Below are 23,037 nucleotides of genomic sequence, written 5' to 3' on the forward strand. Positions count from 1 at the left end.
ATGGACAAGTCGATAGACAGCTCTATGACTCTTCTACTGATAAGTATAAAGACTAGTCTGCGAACCGATTTATTGATTGTTGACTAGTCCAATGTTAGTTAGTTAGTTAGTTAGTTAGTTAGTTAGTTAGTAGTTAGTTAGTTAGTTAGTTAGTTAGTTAGTTAGTTAGTTAGTTAGTTAGTTAGTTAGTTAGTTAGTTAGTTAGTTAGTTAGTTAGTTAGTTAGTTAGTTAGTTAGTTAGTTAGTTAGTTAGTTAGTTAGTTAGTTAGTTAGTTAGTTAGTTAGTTAGTTAGTTAGTTAGTTAGTTAGTTAGTAGTTAGTTAGTTAGTTAGTTAGTTAGTTAGTTAGTTAGTTAGTTAGTTAGTTAGTTAGTTAGTAGTTAGTTAGTTAGTTAGTTAGTTAGTTAGTAGTTAGTTAGTTAGTTAGTTAGTTAGTTAGTTAGTTAGTTAGTTAGTTAGTTAGTTAGTTAGTTAGTTAGTTAGTTAGTTAGTTAGTTAGTTAGTTAGTTAGTTAGTAGTTAGTTAGTTAGTTAGTTAGTTAGTTAGTTAGTTAGTTAGTAGTTAGTTAGTTAGTAGTTAGTTAGTTAGTTAGTTAGTTAGTTAGTTAGTTAGTTAGTTAGTTAGTCCTTAAAGAAACATTGAAATTACTTTTTTTAACGTTTAAGTTGCATTAGTATTTAAGTAAATAATTCCACTCTGCGTATGATTGATATAACTACACACATAATAATTTCTTAGTGCTGCATAACACTCATACGCCTTGCTACACCGTACAACAAATTGGGAAAAATTGTTGCACACATGAGCAAGACCATATACGTTGGAAACTACATACTTGATATAGTTAAACTACATTTTTGGTTTTTTTTATTTTCTGATCGTTTCTTCCTTTAAAAGGACTTTAAAGTTTGAAAGGAAGAGTAAGTATAATTATATTTAGCTTAAATTTGGTTTGGTCTAGTAGGTCAATATAGGTATCGATTGAAAGAGGAGAATAACAGTATTTTTACAGATAAATAGTTTTAAAATGTTAGAATAAAAAAACTAAAAAATGTCCTTTAACATTTTAATCCTTTAATATCCTTATTTTCTATAGTCAGTTTTTTTAGAAAAAATATATATTATATATATATATTATATTTACAAATATGGAGTTGCAGACTCCCACATTTCATGTCTTTATCTTTATTAGTTCTTTGTAAAAAATTAAAAGTTAAGATGAATTCAAATTAAAAAATTTTTGTTGAGAATATTTTGTTTAATTTAATTTATTATTTATACCAATTACCTACCCCCATTATCTCAATGTCTGTTAATTTTTTATCCTAACGTTAAATTGACAGTTTTCAGACAAAATATCTACCAATTAAACATATCCGGTGGTTGAGATAACAGGCTTTAAAATATATAAAATTTTATTTCGTATGATTATGACGGTTTAGTGATTAAAACATGCATGTTCCGAATTCTAAAATCCTCTTCAGGATAATATGATAAGCGCAATATTATTATAATTATAAATTATAATATAATTAATATAAACATTAATATCACGATGAAAAGCTACATAAAAAACGTTTATATATGTAGACATAAATCTCTCCTCTTAATTTTATAATATACATATTAAAGGCCTGCACAAGACAACAATAATGCGACAATTTGTTAAAAAATTTCGTGTGCTTATAATTGCGCACACGATATTTGATTAACAAATTGTCGCATTATTGTTGTCTTTTGCAGGCCTTTAATCTCTATTTCAGAAAATTAGTTTTTCTTCAAAATGTCGCAATTGAAATAAAATTCAACATAAATATTTATTTGCTAAAATAAATCACATTTGAAACAAATTCACAACTGGTGTAGGGTATGATATGCTCGGCCCAGTCCGGCTATACTTTCCTAACTTGTTTAAATATTTATGTATATCGTGGTTTACTAATTACACATGACATACCTTCGCCCTGTTGTATTTTTTAATGAAAACTATATAATAAACTACTTTGATAACATTATTGGGAGGTCAAAGGTATTTTTAAAAGATATATAGAATTTAGAATAACTATAGAGTTCGGAATAATTGTGTTAAATTAAAAAGGAAAATATACTTTCCCAGAAGGTAGTTTTAACATGAAAGGATAAAAAATGCAAGATATCCTTAATCGATTTTTATCCTTTCATATTCTTCAAAGTTTCCACTTTTTTAACTTTTTATCATAGAGATAAAGAAACTCGGTTCCACAATATCAAATTTCTAATTTTTCTACATAATATTTTAACAAAAAAAGGACTTTGAAATTTTCATAGTGGAAAATTTTATTAATTAATTTATTGAGATATTTAAAAAATATTATAAAAATTAAACAAATGGAGCTATGAAGACCAAATTTCAGACTTTTGTACTCCATTCTAATGTCTTGATTATGAATATTTTTTGTTGAACAATTTGTATAAAATTTCAAGGATAATAAAGGATAAACTTTTATAAGGATATTTTTCACATCTTTTTATTCTTAACAAATAAAACAAAATACGAGATAAAAATACTGCAATTGTCCTCTTTAGTTTGATACCCATATTGTTATAATAGGGTAGCTAAAAATATTTTTTTAAAAATTTTTGAAAATTGTATGTACCTCAAATTTTATAGTCCTTTAAAAAGGACAAACGATCAGAAATGAAAAACTGAGTACGCAGTTATACCATATAAATTATGTGCTTTCGTATGTATATGGTTTGGTTCGTGTGTGAAAAATGGTGTTGGACGGTGCTACCACTGGGAGATATCAACAGAAAATGGTGTGTGAAATTTATACAGACTTTTAATTGCGTCTTAAATTGCAAACATTTTCCATATAATTACTGTTATGTTTTTCAATTCATTATCACTAGCAAATAAATACATTTATTTATGCAATTGCGTATTTCATGTTGACAAACATACCTCAGTATGGTAAAATAGATCATTTGAAACCATACAGTAACTGTAATTACTAGTAGAACTGAACCTTAACATCATTCGATTGCATATTTTTTCTTCGTCTACAAATTTGGCTAGTCGTCAAGGAGTATAAAGACAATTTTAATGAATTAAAAAAGGTTTTGGAATCATTTATTTTTTCTTGCATTACAGAAAACTGCAGTGTTAAATTGATATGCTGGAAAAAGTATTTGAGTTAAAAAATACATGCGTTTGTATAATAGATATTGTTGACATGATTATGTGAAGTAAAATATTTCAGATTTTTTTATTTTTCTCTTGTCTGTCTATAGATTATGTCAGATGACTAATTGTACATAAAATATACATGTGTATATGCATGTGCTAATTAACTTTAATAACATATTTTTTAAATTTGATTTCTTTCATCTTCATTAGAAGCTTATAAACCCAGAGTTCTTTACACGAACATCTATCGATAAGGTCTACAACAAGAGATGACACACTCATATGGCTAGTCTATAGTCTAGTCTATAGTCTAGTCTATAGTCTAGTCTATAGTCTAGTCTATAGTCTAGTCTATAGTCTAGTCTATAGTCTAGTCTATAGTCTAGTCTATAGTCTAGTCTATAGTCTAGTCTATAGTCTAGTCTATAGTCTAGTCTATAGTCTAGTCTATAGTCTAGTCTATAGTCTAGTCTATAGTCTAGTCTATAGTCTAGTCTATTGTCTAGTCTATAGTCTAGTCTATAGTCTAGTCTATAGTCTAGTCTATAGTCTAGTCTATTGTCTAGTCTATAGTCTAGTCTATATAGTCTAGTCTATAGTCTAGTCTATAGTCTAGTCTATAGTCTAGTCTATAGTCTAGTCTTAGTCTAGTCTATAGTCTAGTCTATAGTCTAGTCTATAGTCTAGTCTATAGTCTAGTCTATAGTCTAGTCTATAGTCTAGTCTATAGTCTAGTCTATAGTCTAGTCTATAGTCTAGTCTATAGTCTAGTCTATAGTCTAGTCTATAGTCTAGTCTATAGTCTAGTCTATAGTCTAGTCTATAGTCTAGTCTATAGTCTAGTCTATAGTCTAGTCTATAGTCTAGTCTATAGTCTAGTCTATAGTCTAGTCTATAGTCTAGTCTATAGTCTAGTCTATAGTCTAGTCTATAGTCTAGTCTATAGTCTAGTCTATAGTCTAGTCTATAGTCTAGTCTATAGTCTAGTCTATAGTCTAGTCTATAGTCTAGTCTATAGTCTAGTCTATAGTCTAGTCTATAGTCTAGTCTATAGTCTAGTCTATAGTCTAGTCTATAGTCTAGTCTATAGTCTAGTATAGTCTAGTCTATAGTCTAGTCTATAGTCTAGTCTATAGTCTAGTCTATAGTCTAGTCTATAGTCTAGTCTATAGTCTAGTCTATAGTCTAGTCTATAGTCTAGTCTATAGTCTAGTCTATAGTCTAGTCTATAGTCTAGTCTATAGTCTAGTCTATAGTCTAGTCTATAGTCTAGTCTATAGTCTAGTCTATAGTCTAGTCTATAGTCTAGTCTATAGTCTAGTCTATAGTCTAGTCTATAGTCTAGTCTATAGTCTAGTCTATAGTCTAGTCTATAGTCTAGTCTATAGTCTAGTCTATAGTCTAGTCTATAGTCTAGTCTATAGTCTAGTCTATAGTCTAGTCTATAGTCTAGTCTATAGTCTAGTCTATAGTCTAGTCTATAGTCTAGTCTATAGTCTAGTCTATAGTCTAGTCTATAGTCTAGTCTATAGTCTAGTCTATAGTCTAGTCTATAGTCTAGTCTATAGTCTAGTCTATAGTCTAGCTATAGTCTAGTCTATAGTCTAGTCTATAGTCTAGTCTATAGTCTAGTCTATAGTCTAGTCTATAGTCTAGTCTATAGTCTAGTCTATAGTCTAGTCTATAGTCTAGTCTATAGTCTAGTCTATAGTCTAGTCTATAGTCTAGTCTATAGTCTAGTCTATAGTCTAGTCTATAGTCTAGTCTATAGTCTAGTCTATAGTCTAGTCTATAGTCTAGTCTATAGTCTAGTCTATAGTCTAGTCTATAGTCTAGTCTATAGTCTAGTCTATAGTCTAGTCTATAGTCTAGTCTATAGTCTAGTCTATAGTCTAGTCTATAGTCTAGTCTATAGTCTAGTCTATAGTCTAGTCTATAGCTATCTTAGTTAGTCTATAGTCTAGTCTATAGTCTAGTCTATAGTCTAGTCTATAGTCTAGTCTATAGTCTAGTCTCTAGTCTAGTCTATATAGTCTAGTCTATAGTCTAGTCTATAGTCTAGTCTATAGTCTAGTCTATAGTCTAGTCTATAGTCTAGTCTATAGTCTAGTCTATAGTTAGTCTATCTTTCTAGTCTATAGTCTAGTCTCTAGTCTAGTCTATAGTCTAGTCTATAGTCTAGTCTATAGTCTAGTCTATAGTCTAGTCTATAGTAGTCTATAGTCTAGTATAGTCTAGTCTATAGTCTAGTCTATAGTCTAGTCTAATAGTCTAGTCTATAGTCTAGTCTATAGTCTAGTCTATAGTCTAGTCTATAGTCTAGTATATAGTCTAGTCTATAGTCTAGTCTATAGTCTAGTCTATAGTCTAGTCTATAGGCTAGCTATAGTCTAGTCTAGTAGTCTAGTCGATAGTCTAGTCTATAGTCTAGTCTATAGTAGTCTATAAGTCTAGTCTATAGTCTAGTCTATAGTTAGTCTATAGTCTATAGTCTAGTCTATAGTCTAGTCTATAGTCTAGTCTATAGTCTAGTCTATAGTCTAGTCTAGTCTAGTCTATAGTCTAGTCTATAGTCTAGTCTATAGTCTAGTCTATAGTCTAGTCTATAGTCTAGTCTATAGTCTAGTCTATAGTCTAGTCTATAGTCTAGTCTATAGTCTAGTCTATAGTCTAGTCTATAGTCTAGTCTATAGTCTAGTCTATAGTCTAGTCTATAGTCTAGTCTATAGTCTAGTCTATAGTCTAGTCTATAGTCTAGTCTATAGTCTAGTCTATAGTCTAGTCTATAGTCTAGTCTATAGTCTAGTCTATAGTCTAGTCTATAGTCTAGTCTATAGTCTAGTCTATAGTCTAGTCTATAGTCTAGTCTATAGTCTAGTCTATAGTCTAGTCTATAGTCTAGTCTATAGTCTAGTCTATAGTCTAGTCTATAGTCTAGTCTATAGTCTAGTCTATAGTCTAGTCTATAGTCTAGTCTATAGTCTAGTCTATAGTCTAGTCTATAGTCTAGTCTATAGTCTAGTCTATAGTCTGGTCTATAGTCTAGTCTATAGTCTAGTCTATAGTCTAGTCTATAGTCTAGTCTATAGTCTAGTCTATAGTCTAGTCTATAGTCTAGTCTATAGTCTAGTCTATAGTCTAGTCTATAGTCTAGTCTATAGTCTAGTCTATAGTCTAGTCTATAGTCTAGTCTATAGTCTAGTCTATAGTCTAGTCTATAGTCTAGTCTATAGTCTAGTCTATAGTCTAGTCTATAGTCTAGTCTATAGTCTAGTCTATAGTCTAGTCTATAGTCTAGTCTATAGTCTAGTCTATAGTCTAGTCTATAGTCTAGTCTATAGTCTAGTCTATAGTCTAGTCTATAGTCTAGTCTATAGTCTAGTCTATAGTCTAGTCTATAGTCTAGACTATAGTCTATTCTATAGTCTAGTCTATAGTCTAGTCTATAGTCTAGTCTATAGTCTAGTCTATAGTCTAGTCTATAGTATAGTCTATAGTCTAGTCTATAGGCTATTCTATAGTCTAGTCTATAGTCTAGTCTATAGTCTAGCTCTATAGTCTATTCTATAGTCTAGTCTATAGTCTAGTCTATAGTCTAGTCTATAGTCTAGTCTATAGGCTAGTCTATAGGCTAGTCTATAGTCTAGTCTATAGTCTAGTCTATATTCTAGTCTATAGTTAGTCTATAGTATAGTCTATAGTCTAGTCTATAGTCTAGTCTATAGTTCTAGTCTATAGTCTAGTCTATAGTCTAGTCTATAGTCTAGTCTATAGTCTAGTCTATTAGCTATAGTCTAGTCTAGTCTAGTCTATTAGTCTATAGTCTAGTCTATAGTCTATCTATAGTCTAGTCTATAGTCTAGTCTATAGTCTAGTCTAAGTCTAGTCTATAGTCTAGTCTATCGTTTCTAGTCTATAGTCTAGTCTATAGTCTAGTTATTAGTCCTAGTCTATAGTCTAGTCTATAGTCTAGTCTATAGTCAGTCTATAGTCTAGTCTATAGTCTAGTCTATAGTCTAGTCTATAGTCTAGTCTATGTCTAGTCTATAGTCTAGTCTATAGTCTAGTCTATAGTCTAGTCTATATTAGTCTATAGTCTGTCTATAGTCTAGTCTATAGTCTAGTCTATAGTCTAGTCTATAGTCTAGTATAGTCTATCTAGTCTAGTCTGTAGTCTAGTCTATAGTCTAGTCTATAGTCTAGTCTATAGTCTAGTCTTTAGTCTAGTATATAGTCTAGTCTATAGTCTAGTCTATAGTCTAGTCTATAGTCTAGTCTATAGTCTAGCCTATAGTCTAGCCTATAGTCTAGTCTATAGTTTAGTCTATAGTCTAGTCTATAGTCTAGTCTATAGTATAGTCTTTAGTCTAGTCTTTAATCTAGTCTATAGTCTAGTCTATAGTCTAGTCTATAGTCTAGTCTATAGTATAGTCTATAGTCTAGTCTGTACAAATGTCTCTATTATCAATGGCTTTTGTCGAAATCATAATCATTTAAGAAATAAATAATTGTTTTACACCGATAGAGTCGTTTTAATTTTAACAAACCTTTTATTTGAAATATTTAATAAATTTATTCCATGAGAAGGCAAACAGCACTTTCAATAATTTCAATTAAATTCTTTTAAACACCAGCGGGCGCTCACACCCAAAAACTTCAAGGAAACAAAAGTTATTACACTCTTAAAACAAATTTTTTGTATTTTTTATTAAGGCCTTTAGGCACACTTTCTTTTCATTCTTAATACGTTTAAGAAAGGCAATTGTTATGCTTTTGTGTGAAGTAAGTATCTTTTTTTATGAGTTTATTACTTTTTTTGTTGTTGAAAACGTAATTTTTATTTTAACTGTTGTATTATATGCCTATAAAGCATTTCCGGTTCTTAACAGCACGATTTTTAAAGGATATCTAACTGTTGTTTGGTGTTAGCAATGGTTTTTTATATGGCAATGAGAACAGTTATGACTTGAACTGTTCTCTGTATCCTTTGCACTTTCTCTCTATATTGTTTTAAGAAAGAAAACTTTACTCTCTTTGCTCCTAATTGAGCAAAAATAAACAGTTTCATTTGGGAACAGTTAGTAATACAATTGCTACAGTTTATCAGAAGTTAATACTAAAAATTTAAACTTATTTCATGTTACTATTTAGTCCATATATGAGGAAAATTTTGTACTTTCTCAGAATTGCCTATTGGCATAATTAAAGCATAATCGTATATATTCGTATGAGAACAAAAATATGTTTTAAAGATTTAAGTTTGAAGTCTTTGAAATTTAAAAAAAAAAAAATTCCCTTGAAACTGTAATCTAATATTGCTACCCTGCTGAACAAAACAAATTGCTATACTAAGGTGCTGTAGCATTTCCGAGAACAATAAATATCATATTCAAGACAAAAAGAAATAAAAGCAGAAGAGCACAAAACAAAATAACTGTTGCTTAGTATCTGGCTTTAGCATTGACCCTGTTACCAACTTTTTTGTGGTTGTCGTTTAAGGATGTCATGTTCAAGGTTTTTTAATGAAAATGATACAAAACAAATACAGTATTGTTTGAAACATAAGCTACTTTTAGCGATAAAGTTGGAAGTTTTAATTTTTTTTACTTCTTGAATAAATTAAATTGTTTTATATCTTTTTTATATTTAAAGAAAGCTATACATAAGTCTTAGGTTGTCACAAAAGACCTCTTAGATTTTAAACAACACTGTATCTTTATACGATTATAAACAGAAAATCAAATATCTCTGTATCTTTTGTTCGAAGGTGGCCAATTTGCTTTTCACTTTCTTTCTGCTTGTCAGTCTGTTTTCACATTTATGAAAAGTGCATAAGTTGTTTGAATGTGACATGAAACAACTTGCAAAATCTCAAGAAATTAGTTCGATAGAAACTTGTTTTGACAATTATTAGTCTGTCAATAGATAAGTAAATAAATCATTAGTGCAGTCCCAAATGAGAGTTACTTATGCTCAAGACGAATGTTATAATTTAGTTTATTCAAAGACACCATATCTCCAATGTTTGTCTTACTTCAATATCTGGTGAGTTGGATCAAAGGATTAAAAGATCCTTCTTTGACTAAACTATAGACTAGGCTACAGACTAGGTTATAGACTAGGTTATAGACTAGAACATAGACTAGGTTATAGACTAGATTATCGACTAGACTATAGACTAGGCTATAGACTAGCTATAGAACAGACTATAGACTAGACTATAACTAGACTATAGACTAAACTATAGACTACACTATAGACCAGACTATACACTAGAATAAAGAATATATATATATATCTATAGACTATATGTAGACCTAGACTATAGATTAGACTATAAACTAGACTATAGACTAGACTATAGACTAGACTATAGACTAGACTATAGACTAGACTATAGACTAGACTATAGACTAGACTATAGACTAGACTATAGACTAGACTATAGACTAGACTATAGACTAGACTATAGACTAGACTATAGACTAGACTATAGACTAGACTATAGACTAGACTATAGACTAGACTATAGACTAGACTATAGACTTAGACTAGACTAGACTACTAGACTAGACTATGACTAGACTAGAGACTAGACTATAGACTAGACTAGAGACTAGGACTATAGACTAGACTATAGACTAGACTATAGACTAGACTATAGACTAGACTATAGACTAGACTATAGACTAGACTAGAGACTAGACTATAGACTAGACTATGCGACTAGACTATAGACTAGACTATAGACTAGACTATAGACTAGACTATAGACTAGACTATAGACTCTAGACTATAGACTAGACTATAGACTAGACTATAGACTAGACTATCGACTAGACTACTGACTAGACTATAGACTAGACTATAGACTAGACTATAGACTAGACTATAGACAGACTATAGACTAGACTATAGACTAGACTATAGACTAGACTATAGACTAGACTATAGACTAGACTATAGACTAGACTATAGACTAGACTATAGACTAGACTATAGACTAGACTATAGACTAGACTATAGACTAGACTATAGACTAGACTATAGACTAGACTATAGACTAGACTATAGACTAGACTATAGACTAGACTATAGACTAGACTATAGACTAGACTATAGACTAGACTATAGACTAGACTATAGACTAGACTATAGACTAGACTATAGACTAGACTATAGACTAGACTATAGACTAGACTATAGACTAGACTATAGACTAGACTATAGACTAGACTATAGACTAGACTATAGACTAGACTATAGACTAGACTATAGACTAGACTATAGACTAGACTATAGACTAGACTATAGACTAGACTATAGACTAGACTATAGACTAGACTATAGACTAGACTATAGACTAGACTATAGACTAGACTATAGACTAGACTATAGACTAGACTATAGACTAGACTATAGACTAGACTATAGACTAGACTATAGACTAGACTATAGACTAGACTATAGACTAGACTATAGACTAGACTATAGACTAGACTATAGACTAGACTATAGACTAGACTATAGACTAGACTATAGACTAGACTATAGACTAGACTATAGACTAGACTATAGACTAGACTATAGACTAGACTATAGACTAGACTATAGACTAGACTATAGACTAGACTATAGACTAGACTATAGACTAGACTATAGACTAGACTATAGACTAGACTATAGACTAGACTATAGACTAGACTATAGACTAGACTATAGACTAGACTATAGACTAGACTATAGACTAGACTATAGACTAGACTATAGACTAGATTATAGACTAGACTATAGACTACTATAGACTAGACTATAGACTAGACTATAGACTAGACTATAGACTAGACTATAGACTAGACTATAGACTAGACTATAGACTAGACTATAGACTAGACTATAGACTAGACTATAGACTAGACTATAGACTAGACTATAGACTAGACTATAGACTAGACTATAGACTAGACTATAGACTAGACTATAGACTAGACTATAGACTAGACTATAGACTAGACTATAGACTAGACTATAGACTAGACTATAGACTAGACTATAGACTAGACTATAGACTAGACTATAGACTAGACTATAGACTAGACTATAGACTAGACTATAGACTAGACTATAGACTAGACTATAGACTAGACTATAGACTAGACTATAGACTAGACTATAGACTAGACTATAGACTAGACTATAGACTAGACTATAGACTAGACTATAGACTAGACTATAGACTAGACTATAGACTAGACTATAGACTAGACTATAGACTAGACTAGACTATAGACTAGACTATAGACTAGACTATAGACTAGACTATAGACTAGACTATAGACTAGACTATAGACTAGACTATAGACTAGACTATAGACTAGACTATAGACTAGACTATAGACTATAGACTATAGACTAGACTATAGACTAGACTATAGACTAGACTATAGACTAGACTATAGACTAGACTATAGACTAGACTATAAACTAGACTTTAGACTAGACTTTAGACTAGACTTTAGACCAGACTATAGTCTAGACTTTAGACTAGACTTTAGACCTGACTAGACTATAGACTAGACTATAGACTAGACTATAGACTAGACTATAGACTAGACTATAGACTAGACTATAGACTAGACTATAGACTAGACTATAGACTAGACTATAGACTAGACTATAGACTAGACTATAGACTAGACTATAGACTAGACTATAGACTAGACTATAGACTAGACTATAGACTAGACTATAGACTAGACTATAGACTAGACTATAGACTAGACTATAGACTAGACTATAGACTAGACTATAGACTAGACTATAGACTAGACTATAGACTAGACTATAGACTAGACTATAGACTAGGCTATAGACTAGGCTATAGACCAGGCTATAGACTAGGCTATAGACCGGACTATAGACCAGACTATAGACCAGTCTATAGACTAGACTGTATACCAGACTATAGACTATAATGTGGACGAGACTATAAACTAGACTATATACTAAAGTGTTATAAGGGTGCGTAAAACAGGCCCCTTAAAAATTATATTATTTATCATTTATTATTTCTATTTCTATTTGTTTTTTTTTTTTTTTTTTTTTTTTTGTATTTCCTTCAGTAAAGATTTTTGTCAACAAAATTCACAATGTGCTTCGGTTGCTATTTTCACCAAATGATAGAAAACTTTTCAATGCATTTGTATAATATAATTATGAAAAGTGAAAATAATTTTCGCACAAAATAAATTGCAAATAAATAAACAATTTTTTTTTGGCATTGTTTGTGACCTACTTTATTCATTTTTGTGGAAACCTTGAAACTTCAGTTTGAATTTTTTTCTCCATGAAAAAGTTTTTTGCGTAGTTGGCACAGACACTTTTTATGTAAATGAAGCAAGTTGTTATGTATAAACATTTTACTCCATAGCACTTCAATAAATTTTTAGCAAATCAAGGTTATTGATTGAAAAAAGGAATTCTAGTGATCTAGAAAATCTTATCTAGGACTTGCAAGAAAAGGACTTGTGAAAATTTGTACTGCAGATCCTAAATAGACCTTGCAGATAATTTTTTTGGAAACTTGTATTTTAAATTTATTTTAAATTTGCCATAAAATATCCTATTTTCTACAGACACAATTATAAATAAGTGTGTCAAAAATTGTTTTTTTTACACAACAATTGAAATATCCAAATTCTAAAGAAATGTGTAATTTCTGAGAAATATAACGATACGAAAACCTCTTGAAAACATTATGACCTTTAACGCTTATTTGTATATTTTATTATGATTTTTCTAAATGTTTTCTAGTATATTCGTTCACAACCAGTTCAATGTAATTTCAGTGCGTCAAATTACATACGTGACGTCAGTTCAGTGACATAGACGTCTTGACTATACACTTATACATATTCCTGTTATAAACTAGTCTATAGTCTTGACTATAGATCAGTCTATAGTCTTGACTATTGATCAGTCTATAGTCTTGACTATTGAGCAGTCTATAGTCTTGACTATAGATCAGTCCATTGTCTAGACTATAGATTAGTCTATAGTCTTGACTAAAGATCAGTATATAATCTTGACTATAGATCAGTCTATAGTCTTGACTATAGAACAGTCTATAGTCTTAACTACAGATCATTCTATAGTCTTGACAATAGATCATTCTATAGTCTTGTCTATAGATCGTTCTATAGTATTGACAATAGATCATTCTATAGTCTTAACTATAGATCATTCTATAGTCTTAACTATAGATCATTCTATAGTCTTGACAATAGATCATTCTATAGTCTTGACAATAGATCATTCTATAGTCTTGACTATAGATCATTCTATAGTCTTGACTATAGATCACTCTATAGTCTTGACTATAGATCACTCTATAGTCCTGACTATATTCTTGACTATAGATCACTCTATAGTCTTACCTATGCATATCTATCAGTTCACCTGTAATACATAACGTAGTCTATTGATTTTGTATGTTCAAATGACCCCCAAAAGACAAAAAAATGGAATCATTAAAATTCATGAGAAAAAAATATCTAATAATAAAACTAAGGGGTAACAACAACAATGCGTACAATGACACAAATATTCGAATGATGCACGTGTTACAGATTATGTGTCATAACAACACTTTTTCATCATCTATCTCCCATTTTTATTTATTTTATTGTTCCCTTACAAAAAGATTTACAATAAACGAAAGAAATGTGTTTGGCACACAAATTCAGCATTCATTAAAAAACAAAAAAAAGGTAAAAAATCAGGTATTTATATAAAATTCTATATAAACTTTTATACAATGCACGTTTTTAGTGAAATGTCCCAATTCAATTAATACTTTTATATATACAATTATGCTTAAAATAAAAATTATAACATCCTTAAATCAAAATTTACTAGATAATTCAAATTACATATGTATGTGTTAATTTTGTTACAAGCATTTTGTTATTGTAAAATTTTTTTTTATGTAAAATAAATTATTAAACATGTGTAATTTTTCATGTGATGTTTATAATTTTTCCAAGTAATCATGTGTAATTGTTCATTTTTGTGGTGACAATTGTGTTTCATTTGAATATATTTTCATAAATAGAAATGCAGACTTAAATATATTTTGATACGGCACCTGTGTGATTATACACGTGTGTGCACTCAATTTAAATTTCTGCATACTTTATGTAAAGTTTCTAAACCCTTAAGTTATAATGTGGTAATGTGTAACGTTAGTTAGTTAGTTAGTTAGTTAGTTAGTTAGTTAGTTAGTTAGTTAGTTAGTTAGTTAGTTAGTTAGTTAGTTAGTTAGTTAGTTAGTTAGTTAGTTAGTTAGTTAGTTAGTTAGTTAGTAGTTAGTTAGTTAGTTAGTTAGTTAGTAGTTAGTTAGTTAGTAGTTAGTTAGTTAGTTAGTTAGTTAGTTAGTAGTTAGGTTAGTTAGTTAGTTAGTTAGTTAGTTAGTTAGTTAGTTAGTTAGTTAGTTAGTTAGTTAGTTAGTTAGTTAGTTAGTAGTTAGTTAGTAGTTGTTAGTTAGTTTAGTTAGTTAGTTAGTTAGTTAGTTAGTTAGTTAGTAGTAGTTAGTTAGTTAGTTAGTTAGTTAGTTAGTTAGTTAGTAGTTAGTTAGTTAGTTAGTTAGTTAGTTAGTTAGTTAGTTAGGTTAGTTAGTTAGTAGTTATGTTAGTTAGTAGTTAGTTAGTAGTTAGTTAGTTAGTTAGTTAGTTAGTTAGTTAGTTAGTTAGTTAGTAGTTAGTTAGTTAGTTAGTTAGTTAGTTAGTTAGTTAGTTAGTTAGTTAGTAGTTAGTTAGTTAGTTAGTTAGTAGTTAGTTAGTTAGTTAGTTAGTGTTAGTTAGTTAGTTAGTTAGTTAGTTAGTTAGTTAGTTAGTTAGTTAGTTAGTTAGTTAGTTAGTTAGTTAGTTAGTTAGTTAGTTAGTTAGTTAGTTAGTTAGTTAGTTAGTTAGTTAGTTAGTTAGTTAGTTAGTAGTTAGTTAGTTAGTTAGTTAGTTAGTTAGTTAGTTAGTTAGTTAGTTAGTTAGTTAGTTAGTTAGTAGTTAGTTAGTTAGTTAGTTAGTAGTTAGTTAGTTAGTTAGTTAGTTAGTTAGTTAGTTAGTAGTTAGTTAGTTAGTTAGTTAGTTAGTTAGTTAGTTAGTTAGTTAGTTAGTTAGTTAGTTAGTTAGTTAGTTAGTTAGTTAGTTAGTTAGTTAGTTAGTTAGTTAGTTAGTTAGTTAGTTAGTTAGTTAGTTAGTAGTTAGTTAGTTAGTTAGTTAGTTAGTTAGTTAGTTAGTTAGTTAGTTAGTTAGTTAGTTAGTTAGTTAGTTAGTTAGTTAGTTAGTTAGTTAGTTAGTTAGTTAGTTAGTTAGTTAGTTAGTTAGTTAGTAGTTAGTTAGTTAGTTAGTTAGTTAGTTAGTTAGTTAGTTAGTTAGTTAGTAGTTAGTTAGTTAGTTAGTTAGTTAGTTAGTTAGTTAGTTAGTTAGTTAGTTAGTTAGTTAGTTAGTTAGTTAGTTAGTTAGTTAGTTAGTTAGTTAGTTAGTAGTTAGTTAGTTAGTTAGTAGTTAGTTAGTTAGTTAGTTAGTTAGTTAGTTAGTTAGTTAGTTAGTTAGTTAGTTAGTTAGTTAGTTAGTAGTTAGTTAGTTAGTTAGTTAGTTAGTTAGTAGTTAGTTAGTTAGTTAGTTAGTTAGTTAGTTAGTTAGTTAGTTAGTTAGTTAGTAGTTAGTTAGTTAGTTAGTTAGTTAGTTAGTTAGTTAGTTAGTTAGTTAGTTAGTTAGTTAGTTAGTTAGTTAGTTAGTTAGTTAGTTAGTTAGTTAGTTAGTTAGTTAGTTAGTTAGTTAGTTAGTTAGTTAGTTAGTTAGTTAGTTAGTTAGTTAGTTAGTTAGTTAGTTAGTTAGTTAGTTAGTTAGTTAGTTAGTTAGTTAGTTAGTTAGTTAGTTAGTTAGTTAGTTAGTTAGTTAGTTAGTTAGTTAGTTAGTTAGTTAGTTAGTTAGTTAGTTAGTAGTTAGTTAGTTAGTTAGTTAGTTAGTTAGTTAGTTAGTAGTTAGTTAGTTAGTTAGTTAGTTAGTTAGTTAGTTAGTTAGTTAGTTAGTTAGTTAGTTAGTTAGTTAGTTAGTTAGTTAGTTAGTTAGTTAGTTAGTTAGTTAGTAGTTAGTTAGTAGTTAGTTAGTTAGTAGTTAGTTAGTTAGTTAGTTAGTTAGTTAGTTAGTTAGTTAGTTAGTTAGTTAGTTAGTAGTTAGTTAGTTAGTTAGTAGTTAGTTAGTTAGTTAGTTAGTTAGTTAGTTAGTTAGTTAGTTAGTTAGTTAGTTAGTTAGTTAGTTAGTTAGTTAGTTAGTTAGTTAGTTAGTTAGTTAGTTAGTTAGTTAGTTAGTTAGTTAGTTAGTTAGTTAGTTAGTTAGTTAGTTAGTTAGTTAGTTAGTTAGTTAGTTAGTTAGTTAGTTAGTTAGTTAGTTAGTTAGTTAGTTAGTTAGTTAGTTAGTTAGTTAGTTAGTTAGTTAGTTAGTTAGTTAGTTAGTTAGTTAGTAGTTAGTTAGTAGTGTAGTTAGTTAGTTAGTTAGTTAGTTAGGTAGTTAGTTAGTTAGTTAGTTAGTTAGTTAGTTAGTTAGTTAGTTAGTTAGTTAGTTAGTTAGTAGTTAGTTAGTTAGTTAGTTAGTTAGTTAGTTAGTAGTTAGTTAGTTAGTAGTTAGTTAGTTAGTTAGTAGTTAGTTAGTTAGTTAGTTAGTTAGTTAGTTAGTTAGTTAGTAGTTAGTTAGTTAGTTAGTTAGTTAGTTAGTTAGTAGTTAGTTAGTTAGTTAGTTAGTTAGTTAGTTAGTTAGTTAGTTAGTTAGTTAGTTAGTTAGTTAGTTAGTTAGTTAGTAGTAGTTAGTTAGTTAGTTAGTTAGTTAGTTAGTTAGTAGTTAGTTAGTAGTAGTTAGTTAGTTAGTTAGTTAGTTAGTTAGTTAGTTAGTTAGTTAGTTAGTTAGTTAGTTAGTTAGTTAGTTAGTTAGTTAGTTAGTTAGTTAGTTAGTTAGTTAGTTAGTTAGTTAGTTAGTTAGTTAGTTAGTAGTTAGTTAGTTAGTTAGTTAGTTAGTTAGTTAGTTAGTTAGTTAGTTAGTTAGTTAGTTAGTTAGTTAGTTAGTTAGTTAGTTAGTTAGTAGTTAGTAGTTAGTTAGTTAGTTAGTTAGTTAGTTAGTTAGTTAGTTAGTTAGTTAGTTAGTTAGTTAGTTAGTTAGTTAGTTAGTTAGTTAGTTAGTAGTTAGTTAGTTAGCCTCGATCGAAGCTGATATGCGCTATTTTGCCCACCAGTTCTGAAGTTTTCTGCAGTATTTAAAATGGCATGTTATCTGCATTCGATAGTTAACCAAAAGTGTAACATAAATCTTCATGTACATCAAAATAATTGATGCATGAGATTTCTAGCAAAACACGTGAGAAATTCTGTCAAATGCACATTATCTACATGCGTAGGTCTAAAAATCATCATGATATGAAGAACATGTATGTATGTACCTGGTAAGTGTTCATATTAATAAATCGAATAAATGAATAGAATTTCTTACCATATTCTGAAAGCGCCTCTTCGCTCCAATTTAAGGAAACTAATGAATTACTAAGAAATCAACAAACCCACTTTCGTTTTTATATAAAATAAGAAAAGGATGTGAAATTGTACATCCTTTGAAAAATGTAAAAAATGCCAAAGAGCCGGACTTTACATGCTTAACTTTATGTTTGTAAATTAAATGGCATAAAAAAATCAAAAAGTTCCCTTTGAAGGATGAAAACGTACTGCAATATCTAATTTTAAAGGTTCTCATTTACTCCGGAATCTCTTACAATCGTAATTTCATGTTTCTAGACAATAACAACATGTTGTACCCACAAACAACATTATAGGGACAAAATGTAACAACAACATTAAATCCATGAAGTCACAATAACAAAATAAAAGCCAACCATCCAGAACCTCAGTAAAAGTGAAAAAGCAACAACTCTCCTCAAAACAAAATGCAAAAACAGTGACGTCACTATAACAAAACAAAAAACGCACAAATACATTTATTTATAACGAACAAAAACACGCCTGGAGGTTTGTTTTGACAGCCAATAACAAAGTGAAATGGCCTGATGAAAAGCAAAACCTTTAAAACAATAACAATACTGTAGATAACAACAAAAATAGTTGTAAAGAAAGTACAACAACAATAATAATATGTACTTAAGAAAAAATCACATTTAATATTCATAACATTCTTACTTGTTTTTTTTTTCATAATTGGTTACTTCCTAAGATAGTGATGGTGGAGTTGGCGGTAGCATCTAACACTTTTTTTGTTATATGCACTTGTTAATCACTTAATTAATACTTTAAATTACTTTAATTTTTACTAAATTGTTATGAAAAAGATAATTTTAAAATGTGTCTTTATAAAAATTTTAACAAATTTGCAACCGCTTAGTTTAGTGATTAAAAGAGAACTAATAAAAAAGTAGAATATGCAAATGAAAGGGAATAGCTTAAATGTCAAAACGCTTAATTCGATTAGTTTTTAAAAATCCTTAAGATATGCTAAGGATTCTGCGTTTTTAGTGGTCATTTCTGAACAATTAATCTCCACTATATGCGCAATGTTATTAGAGTTGGTAACAAAACTATATATTATTTATAAAAACAAATGATGTTGCCTACCTTAAGGCTGATTTAAATATAATTTTGTACTTTTTAATACTTTTTTCTTTATTTAGTTATTATTGCCACTTGCTTAGTGTTGCCAATATTTGTTAAAACTTCAAAGTGGCGAAATTCTTAGCCTAGCTTAAGGTGGCTAATAAATGAATAGATTTATATTTTAGGTTTTCTCTTTTATTCGCCTTCTTCTTCTTTTTGTTTTTTAGTTCTCCTTTAATCTTTAAACCAAGCGGATGCAAATTTGTTAAAATTTATGCAGACGCAAGAAAAAATTGTGTTTTTTTGAATAATTTATTGAAAATTAATTGTTAATTAAGTGAAAATTATAAAGAAATATGTAATTAAGTGTTTTAGTGTTTTCCCCCATAAGAAATTAAGTAGTTTCGGATTGTTGCCGCCACCCACTATTTCAGCGTACCGGCAATCTCAAATGCATACAAAGGTAAGTTTGTTTTTGTAAAATTTACAACAAAAACAAAATTGCGGGAAAATTATATGTTAGGATTAAGTAAATTTAACAATTTTTTATAATTATATGGTTTTTTGATACAAAACTTTCTTATTGCTGTTGTTGTTTTTCTCCTACCCAATTTTTGTTGTTATACATTGTAAGCATTGTTATTGTTTCAAAGGGTTTTCATGGCATCAAGCCGTGACTTGTTAAAATCTGCAGCCGTAGTTGTTGTTGTTATTGTGATTTTGTTTGTGCGTTTGTTTTGTTATTGTGACATCAGTGTTATTGCCATTTGTTTGTTTATAGTGGGTTTTTGGAACAGGTCACACTAATTGCATCGTAAAAGCAGTTCTACAATACCCAGAAGTTCGGTCGGACAGTCCCGAACTTCCTATTTGATCTACCCTAGTCACCTACTGTCCAGGTGATTAGTTATTTTAACATGTGCTTGTCCTACGAGGAAGTCTATCGTCACTCCCTAGGTTACAAAGAGACACGACAAACGTTTTTTAAGTGTCCCTCCCCTCTATCGCTTACAAAGGAGATACTAAAGTGGCGTCTCATTTACAAAGCGTACATCCATGACGAAAGAATAATTAATCAACCAACCAGGTGATTAGACATTAGTAGAAAAATCACTGTCTTTATCGGATGCATTGACTCTTTGTCGAACTTCAGGGTAAATACTAACTTTACAAAAACAACGTGCAATTTATTGTTTGTTTTAGTTGTTGCTTTTGTAAAATTTAGCCGTTGTTTTTGTTCTGCTTAGATTTGTTATATGTATTTGTTTTGTTTTTGTTGGGCTTTCAATGTACCTCAAAAAGTACCTTTTGAAGAACGAAAAAGTACTAAAAAAAATACCTTTTTAAAAGTTCTCACTTACCACGGACCCTACATGCCCAATTTTATGTTTCTAGGTTCAATGTTATAGAAAATTGAAGAAGTCCCATTGTATATAAGCTTAAGAATGAAAAAGTACCAAAAAGTTCCCATTTAAAGGTTCTCAAATCCGGAGAAACTTTAAAAGTTTTCTTTTAAAGGTACTCCGGGCTCTAGATGCTTAATTTTATGTTTCTAGGTGTAATATTAAAGAAAACTCAAAAAGTACCTTTTGAAGTACGGAAAAGTACCAAAAAGTCCCCTTTTAAAGGTTCTTACTTAGGGCTCTACATGCTTAACTTTATGTTTCTAGGTTCAATATTTTGTTTTTGTTCTGCTTAGGTTTGTTATATGTATTTGTTTTGTTTTTGTTTTTTGTTTGAACGAAAAAGTACTAAAATAATACCTTTTTAAAAGTTCTCACTTACCACGGACCCTACATGCCCAATTTTATGTTTCTAGGTTCAATGTTATAGAAAATTCAAGAAGTCCCATTATATATGTATATGCTTAAGAATGAAAAAGTACCAAAAAGTTCCCATTTAAAGGTTTTCAAATCCGGAGAAACTTTAAAAGTTTTCTTTTAAAGGTACTCCGGGCTCTAGATGCTTAATTTTATGTTTCTAGGTGTAATATTAAAGAAAACTCAAAAAGTACCTTTTGAAGTACGGAAAAGTACCAAAAAGTCCCCTTTTAAAGGTTCTTACATAGGGCTCTACATGCTTAACTTTATGTTTCTAGGTTCAATATTATAGAAAATTCAAAAGGTACCTTTTGAAGAACCAAAAAAAGGTGCCTTTTAAATGTTCTCAAATCCGGAGAAACTTTAAAAGTTCCCTTTTAAAGGTACTCCGGGTTCTAGATGCTTAATTTTATGTTTCTAGGTGTAATATTAAAGAAAACTCAAAAAGTACCTTTTAAAGTACCAAAAAGTTCCCTTTTATAGGATCTTACTTAGGGATCTACATGCTTAACTTTATGTTTCTAGGTTCAATATTATATAAAATTCAAAAAGTACCTTTTGAAGAACTAAAAAGTAACAACAAAGTCCCATTATATAGGTTCTCACTTACCTCGGGGCCTACATGTTTAAGAACGAAAAGGTACCTAAAGTCCTCTCTTATAGGTTTTCACTTAATCCTGGCCCTGCGAGTACAATTATGTGTGTTGTTGTTGTTTGTTTATAATTTCTGTCTCAGCATGCACCAAAAATCTAAATTTTTGATGAAATTTTCAGAAGTTGTCTCGGATTTTTGCTCATATCTTCCTTATTTATAGACCGATGTAGGAAACCGATAATAGACCGATGTAGGAAACCGATAATAGAAAACTTCTCGAAAGCATTTCTGACTGAATTGTTGAATATTTGGGTAACGAAGATATCTGGGGTCTTCAGAAAATTGATTTCAACAAACATACAGACGGACAGACAGACAGACAGGACTCCGCTATCTATAAGAACTCGGAATATATATACTTTATAGGGTCGGAAAATTATATTACAGAAATGACAAACTTATATATGTATACTCTTCTCACGAACCTGAAGGGTATAATAAATCTTAACTTACATCAAAATAATTGATGCATGAGATTTCTAGTACAACACGTGAGATATTCTGTCAAATGCATATTATCTACATACGTAGGACTAAAAATCAGCATGATATACCAATATAATCTAATAAATGAATAGATCATAGTAACAAATTCCTAAAGGGCCTCACTCACTTCCGTTTTAGGAATTCGATAACTTACAAAGAAATCACAAAAACCCACATTCTTTTTTATATATTTACATACATATTTATGTAGAAAAGGATGTATAAACAGTTACGAAAATAAATATGAATTTTTAGACGTCATACAAAAGTAAAAACGTGAATTATTTTTATTAAGATAAGCGTGTGATTTCCTAGTAATATCTCTTTACGAAAGAGTGGGAGTTTAGTAAAATCCTGAATGGATGCACGTTTTTCATAGAATGGAAAAATTTTATTAATTTTTTTTTAAATAGAGATTCAGTATAAAACAGTTAGAGTTTTATATTAGGCTATACCGAATCTTATATAACAAATTTGAAAACACGTGTTGTATTTTCAACAAGTATAAGACCTAATATAGGGTCGAGGATCTACAAAAAATTTTGTTATAAAGGCATCCTTAAAAACTTAAAATTTTTTGTATTTCTTTTAAATACTTATGATTTTCATTTGTGTAACGGAATTTCACCATATAAATATATATTTTGTTCTTAATTTATAAAGTAAGACAAGTTCCAACTGGCATACACACAAACATATAAATATAGATCTTTCATATTAATTTCCTCATCGTGTACAAAAATAAAATCATGTTTTCAATCAATCCATATCAATCTTCTTCATTATAATCAATAATTTAACTACATACAACGTAAATAAGAAATACTCATTTATTATTTTAACTTTGATTTCTTATTTTAACGTTTAATTTTATATTTTTGGAAAAAACTCAACGAAGTTTCGTAATTTCAGTTATTGATACAAATAAATAATATTAAAGTGGAAAAAAGTATATTAAATTGAGCAATTGAAAAAATAGCTGGTTTCTTTCTAGTTCAAGTTCAGTTCTAGTTTAGTTTTAGTTCAGTTCTAGTTCAGTTCTAGTTCAGTTCTAGTTCAGTTCTAGTTCAGTTCTAGTTCAGTTCTAGTTCAGTTCTAGTTCAGTTCTAGTTCAGTTCTAGTTCAGTTCTAGTTCTAGTTCAGTTCTAGTTCAGTTCTAGTTCAGTTCTAGTTCAGTTCTAGTTCAGTTCTAGTTCAGTTCTAGTTCAGTTCTAGTTCAGTTCTAGTTCAGTTCTAGTTCAGTTCTAGTTCAGTTCTAGTTCAGT

General features: G+C 29.5%; 1 protein-coding gene across 1 annotated transcript in view; it reads right to left on the reverse strand.

The window, feature by feature from the left end:
• LOC119603969 (GTP-binding protein Rhes-like) overlaps positions 1-7,983 on the reverse strand; it is a 17,184-nt gene extending 9,201 nt beyond the window's left edge. The window contains exon 1 of the mRNA XM_037956274.1: positions 7,716-7,983. The gene's annotated coding sequence lies outside the window, so the exon portion shown is untranslated. The remainder of the gene's footprint in view (positions 1-7,715) is intronic.
• Positions 7,984-23,037: the final 15,054 nt, after the last annotated feature.

This window comes from Lucilia sericata, unplaced genomic scaffold (genome assembly GCF_015586225.1).
Source record: "Lucilia sericata isolate MDLA Ls3-8-SP2 unplaced genomic scaffold, ASM1558622v1 Contig000350F_arrow, whole genome shotgun sequence".
Lineage (NCBI taxonomy): Eukaryota > Metazoa > Arthropoda > Insecta > Diptera > Calliphoridae > Lucilia > Lucilia sericata.